The sequence below is a fragment of the Marmota monax genome, unplaced genomic scaffold (assembly GCF_021218885.2).
Source record: "Marmota monax isolate L192 unplaced genomic scaffold, Marmota_monax_Labrador192_F-V1.1 WCK01_AAM20220418_F8-fsc00002, whole genome shotgun sequence".
NCBI classification, from domain to species: domain Eukaryota; kingdom Metazoa; phylum Chordata; class Mammalia; order Rodentia; family Sciuridae; genus Marmota; species Marmota monax.
This window is the reverse complement of record NW_026693571.1, coordinates 14,587,538-14,593,275: the sequence shown is the minus strand read 5'-3', so window position 1 is coordinate 14,593,275 and position 5,738 is coordinate 14,587,538. Positions and strand designations below refer to the sequence as shown.

The 5,738-nt window shown below is 39.2% G+C and overlaps 1 pseudogene; it reads left to right on the top strand.

Moving 5' to 3' along the window:
- Window positions 1-370: 370 nt before the first annotated feature.
- On the top strand, window positions 371-1,335 carry LOC124102476 (large ribosomal subunit protein uL3-like; annotated as a pseudogene).
- The last annotated feature ends 4,403 nt before the right edge of the window (window positions 1,336-5,738 follow it).

Sequence of the window (5,738 nt, the reverse complement as noted above, 5' to 3'; positions counted from 1 at the left end):
CTTCTTATCCTTCATAATTATGTTATGATTCCCATAGTAAATCTCTTCTCTCTCCCCCTCTCTCTCTCCATGCATGCACACACACACACACTTTTCTAATACACTAATACACATCTTTTCCACTCTAGTTTAGGATTAGCTTGAGTTCTTAGGATTTGTCTTTTCCTGGCATATCTGGGAAAAAAAGTCCATACCTTTCAGTGATAACTTCGCTTCTACCCACAGCCACATGGCTTTGTCCTTTGGCCCCAAGAGGACTTCAAGAATTCAAAATCAATTATATTTTTAAAATCTTGATTATTTGAATTTAAATGACATCATGTCAAGATAATATTAGGTTGAATTTCTACCCTTGGGTTTTGACAGTGAAATGTCTCCTAGGAAGTTCTCTGCTCCCAGACATGGATTCCTGGGCTTCTTGCCTTAGATGCATGGTAGCAGACATAATGCAAAGATGATGAGCTTCCACACAGATGGCTCTTCCAAGTCCATCCATCTAACATCCATCTTTCAGGAATACAAGCCTGGCAAGAACCATATTGTGCAAGGAGTTGATAGGACAGGATTCAAGGTGAATAAGAATGAAGTTATGGGGGCTGTGATCTTTGTAGAGATACTGCCCGGAGAGGTTGTAGGCATTATTGGCTATGAAGAAACCTTCTGAAGCCTCTGAACCACCTTTGCTGAACTTATCAGTAATGGCTACAAAATATGCTTTTATAAGAACTGGTATTGATATAAGAAGAAGACTTTCACAAACACTGCAAGAATGGCAGGATGACATTGGAAAGCAGCAGCTAGAGAAGGACAGCATGAAGAAGTAATGCTAGGTCATTCACATTATTGCCTACACCCACAAAGTTCCTGCTTCCTCTGCACCAGAAGGTGGCCAACTTGGTGGAGATCCAGGTAGATGGAAGCACTATGGCTAAGAAATTGGACTGGGCCAGAGAGAGCATGAACCAAGTGTTTGGGCAAGATAAATGTTCATTGCCATCGGGGTGACCAAGGACAAAGGCCAAAAAGGGTTCACTAGTCATTGGAGCACCAAGATACTTCTTTGTAAGGTTCGCTGAGGGCTGAATAAGGTTTCCTGTATTGGAGCACAGCAATCTGCCCATGTGACCTCCTCTATGGAATGGAATGGGCAGAGGGGCCATCATCATGTACTGAGATCAACAAGAAGATTTACAAGATTATTAAGGTTAGCAAACTGATTGTGAACAGTTTATGATCTGTCTGAAAGAGCAGACTCTAGTTGTCTTTGTTCACTATGGTGAAGTGACCAATGATTTTGCAATCCTGAAAGTTTGTGTGATGGAAACCAAGAAGTAAGTGTTCATACCCTGCAGTTACTTGCTGGTACAGAACATATGATGGGTTCTGGAGATAATTTATCTTAAATTCACTGACACCATCTCCAAGGTTGGCCATGTTCACTTCTAGCCTATGGAAAAGGAAGCATTAATGGAATCGCTTAGGAAAGACTGAATTGCAAAGGAAGAGGATCCCTATGTAGCTGGTGGAATCCCAACGAAAGTTATTTCCCAGTGGGGGGAGAAAGATACTATGAAATTGGAACACTAATTCAAAATTATTCCCCATAGGACATCTTGTAGAGTAATAATCTGACACTTCTCCATCCCTCATTCAATTTCTTAGGGAGGTAGTGACTTATGTAATTGGTGAGGGTAGGTAAAAATCTCTGTGTGTGAATCTTAGTCCTTTCCTCTCACTTTATCTTGGGAGTCAGCTACCTATAAGAAGCATATGTTTTATATAGTTTCTTAATGTCAGATTCTTTTTTTTTATATTGAATTTTTCCTTATTTATTATTTATACATGACAGTGGAATGCATTACCATTCACATTACACATATAGAGCACAATTTTTCATATCTTTGTATACAAAGTATATTCACACCAATTCATGTCTTCATACATATACTTTAGATAATAATGATCAGAACATTCCATCATCATTTCTAACCCCCTGTCCCCTCCTTTTCCCTCCAACTCTTCTGCCCTATCTAGAGTTCATCTATTCCTCCTATGCTCCCTCTCCCTATCCATTGCAAATCAGCCTCCTTGTTTCAGAGAAACATTTGGCATTTGGTTTTTTGGGATTGGCTAACTTCACTTAGCATTATCTTCTCTAACTCCATCCATTTACCTGCAAATGCCATGATTTTATTCTCTTTTATTGCTGAGTAATATTTCATTGTGTATATATACCACATTTCTAATCCATTCATCCATCCATTGAAGGGCATCTAGGTTGGTTCCACAGTTTAGCTATTGTGAATTATGCTGCTATAAACATTGATGTGGCTGTGTCTCTGTAGTATGCTGTTTTTAAGTCCTTTGGGTGTAGATCAAGGAGAGGAATAGCTGGGTCAAATGGGGATTCTATTCCCAATTTTCCAAAGAATCTCCATACTGCTTTCCATATTGGCTGCACCAATTTGCAGTCCCACCAGCAGTGTATGAGTGTACTGCCAGGGTTTTTAAGCCCTCATTCCCTCCTGACCTGTGGGAGAGATGGGGAGAGCATGCCCGACCAGGATGAGCCAAGAAAGGAGGGGGCCAACTGATCGCCCGTGCCCAGCCCTCCCTCACCAGAGGACAATCAGACGCATCAGGGAGACTAGTCAAAGCAGGATCTCGTTTATTGATAAAACACACACAGCTAAAATAATGTACAGCAGCCAATCAGGATAAAGGTCAGCAGGGTGGGGAGAATTCACATTTACACCCATCCTACAGGCAATAATGGGAGACACGAGCTGTCCACGAGGATGGAAGGGTTCTGAGCCTATCCTAGAGGTGGTGGGATTTTTCATCACAACCCACAGCAACTTTCTGGCTGATCGCCAGGCGCTATCTTAGCCACATGTGGCCCCAGGCCCGGGAAGCTGGTAGCTGAAAGGAAAGTGACCACAACACTCAGAGCAACCAAAAGATCTTTATTGCAGCAGTGCAACAAAGAGAAAGGAAAGAAGGAGAGAGAGGAGAGAGAGAGAGAGAGAGAGAGAGAGAGAGAGAGAGAGAGAGAGAAGGGAAGAGGAGAGATGAAGAGGGAGAGAGCAAGAGCAAGAGAGAGACAGAGAGCGCACGCAAGAAAGATAAAGAGCAAGAGAGAGAGAGAGCGCAAGAGAGAGGGGGGCCTAGCAGGAGGGAGTTTTTATAGCCCAAATCTAATGGGGCCTCTGGGTCTGCAAGCTGCCTTGTTGGCCCAAGGGGGGGTTAAGTGTTCATCCTTGAGCAGGGTTGAATGTTCAGACTTGGGCAAACCGGTGATAAAGGACCAGAGAGAGGGGGGTTTGAGTGCGTGGGCTATCTTGCAGCCAACATCTGTTCAGCCTGCCCTGCAGACAACACAGTTCAGCCTGCTCTGCACCCAACAGTAGCAGCCAGCAAGTTAGGTTTCCTCTTTTCTGATGCAACATGCCCCACATGTTACATCATGCCATACAGTGTACCATTTTCCCCACATCCTCTCCAACACTTATTGTTGTTTGTCTTCATAATAGCTGCCATTCTGATTGGAGTGAGATGAAATCTTAGAGTGAGAAGATGATATACAATTAATCAAAAATATATGAAAAAGTGTTCATCATTGCTAGAAATTAGAGAAATGCAAATCAAAACCACTCTAAGATTTCGTGTCAGAGCTTTTACTGGGTAGTCTTCAATTTAGGGGAGGCCTGAAGTGGCTCAATATTACTTTTGACTGAGTGGATGACTCTATTTAACCTACAAATAAATTTTAGGAAGTTCCTTTGTCTACAGATGTGATGTTCTCCAATATAAGATTATTAGTATTCTAGTATCTGTTTCACTTTTTTGATGATGAGAAATGATACAATGAGCATCCTTATCTACATGTTTGTGGAAATCAAATTCCTGGATTATAAGGAATATGAATCGTCAACTTAGTTATTACCATATTGCTCTCTAAATTCATCATGTCAATTTATACTCCTATTAAATTCATTTCACACTTTTAAACATTTGGAACTTAATCCCTCTGTTAGTCAAGGAGCATTTGTGTTTATATTATCCTTACCTAAGTGGCACAAATTGTAGCAGTCCTATGACTGAGATTAAATGAAATTTCACTATTGTAAATTGAAAATATTATCAATAAAAATGCATTAAATACAGGTGACCTACCAAACATAACAGCTTAGCCACACAGTACACTGTGCAGTATGATTGTTTACCTCATGATCACATGGCTGCCTGGGAACTGTGACTGGCTGCAGCTGCCTAGCATACTGAGAGTACCATACTGCTTATTGCTAGCCTGGGAGAAGATCAAAATTCAAAAATTTGAAGTACAATTTCTACTAAACATGTATTATTTTTGCAACATGATAAATCAAACCATTAGAAGTGGGGTACTGCCTGTACAATAAATAATATTTTGCTTAATGTAATTCTCCTAAATTTCAGATATTCAAAATTCAGGTCATAATCAGTTTTGACTTGAGTCCTGTGTTCGAAGTCATATTAAATAAGGTAGTTTATCACAGATGTCAATATGAATGCTGGCTAAGATGAGTTGCCTAGGTTTTATAGGTCTGTTTGTATAAAATTATTGCCTGGACTCATGAAGACATTTTTATATAGTGGCTGAGGAAATTTTTTTTCTATATGGCATTGAAAAAAATAATTTTCTTTGGTTTGTGACAAGATAACTATTAATAGATCTTGCTGCTCTTTCAGATCTTGACTTTATACCTATAAACTATGGGATGCCTTTGTACAAAATTAATTTTAAAAATGGGCAAAGTGAATATAAGCAAAATGAAATGTCTGATAAACATATAAAAATTATTCTCATTAGTAATCAGAGAACTGAGAATTGAAACAGAGGATATCCATGAATTTTTATGAATGAATGTTAAAAATGTGAAATGTATTGAGTAGGAGTATAAATTGACATAACAAATTTAGAGGGTAATAACTAAGTTGAAGATGCATATTCCTTATGATTCAAGAATTCAATTTCCACAAACATGTAGACATGGATGCTCATTGTATAATTTGTCATCATCAAAAAAATTGTGAAATAACTGAAAAAATTCAACTAATACAAATTCTGGCTAATTCCTTGTGTCAATTTGGTTAGACCATGGTACTCAGGTATTTGGCCCAATACTGGTTTGGATGTTGCTGTGAAGGTATTTTTTTTAGATGAGATTAACATTCAAATTAGCAGATATTGAGTAAATAATGTGAATGGGGCGTCATTCAAGTGGTTGAAGGCCTTCAAGAACAAAGACTGATTTTCCTAAGAAATAAGAATTTTGCTGGAGGATTGCCTTTGAGCGAAAGATCAACAGTCATTCTTTTTTGGGTCTCCAACCTGCTGAACTACCCTGCAGATTTTCAACTTGTCAGCATTCACAATATCATGTGTCAATTTCTTAAAATCTTTTTCTGCCTCACAATCACACATTCATAAATGGCACAAGCTAGCACACAGGCGTGCTCATATTTTGTTCTACCATTTTCTTCCTCACTTCCCTTCTATTCTATTTTCCTGTATCTCAAGTATTTCCTGTGAACCACCACAATTGGTATTCTTTCTTGCTCAAACACTATTCTCCTTGATATTTACATGGTTCACACTCTCAATTCATGCACATCCTTTCTCAAATATAACCTCTCAGGCAGACCATGACTGAACACCTTGTACAAAATATCCCTCCCTCTTCCATCATTACTTA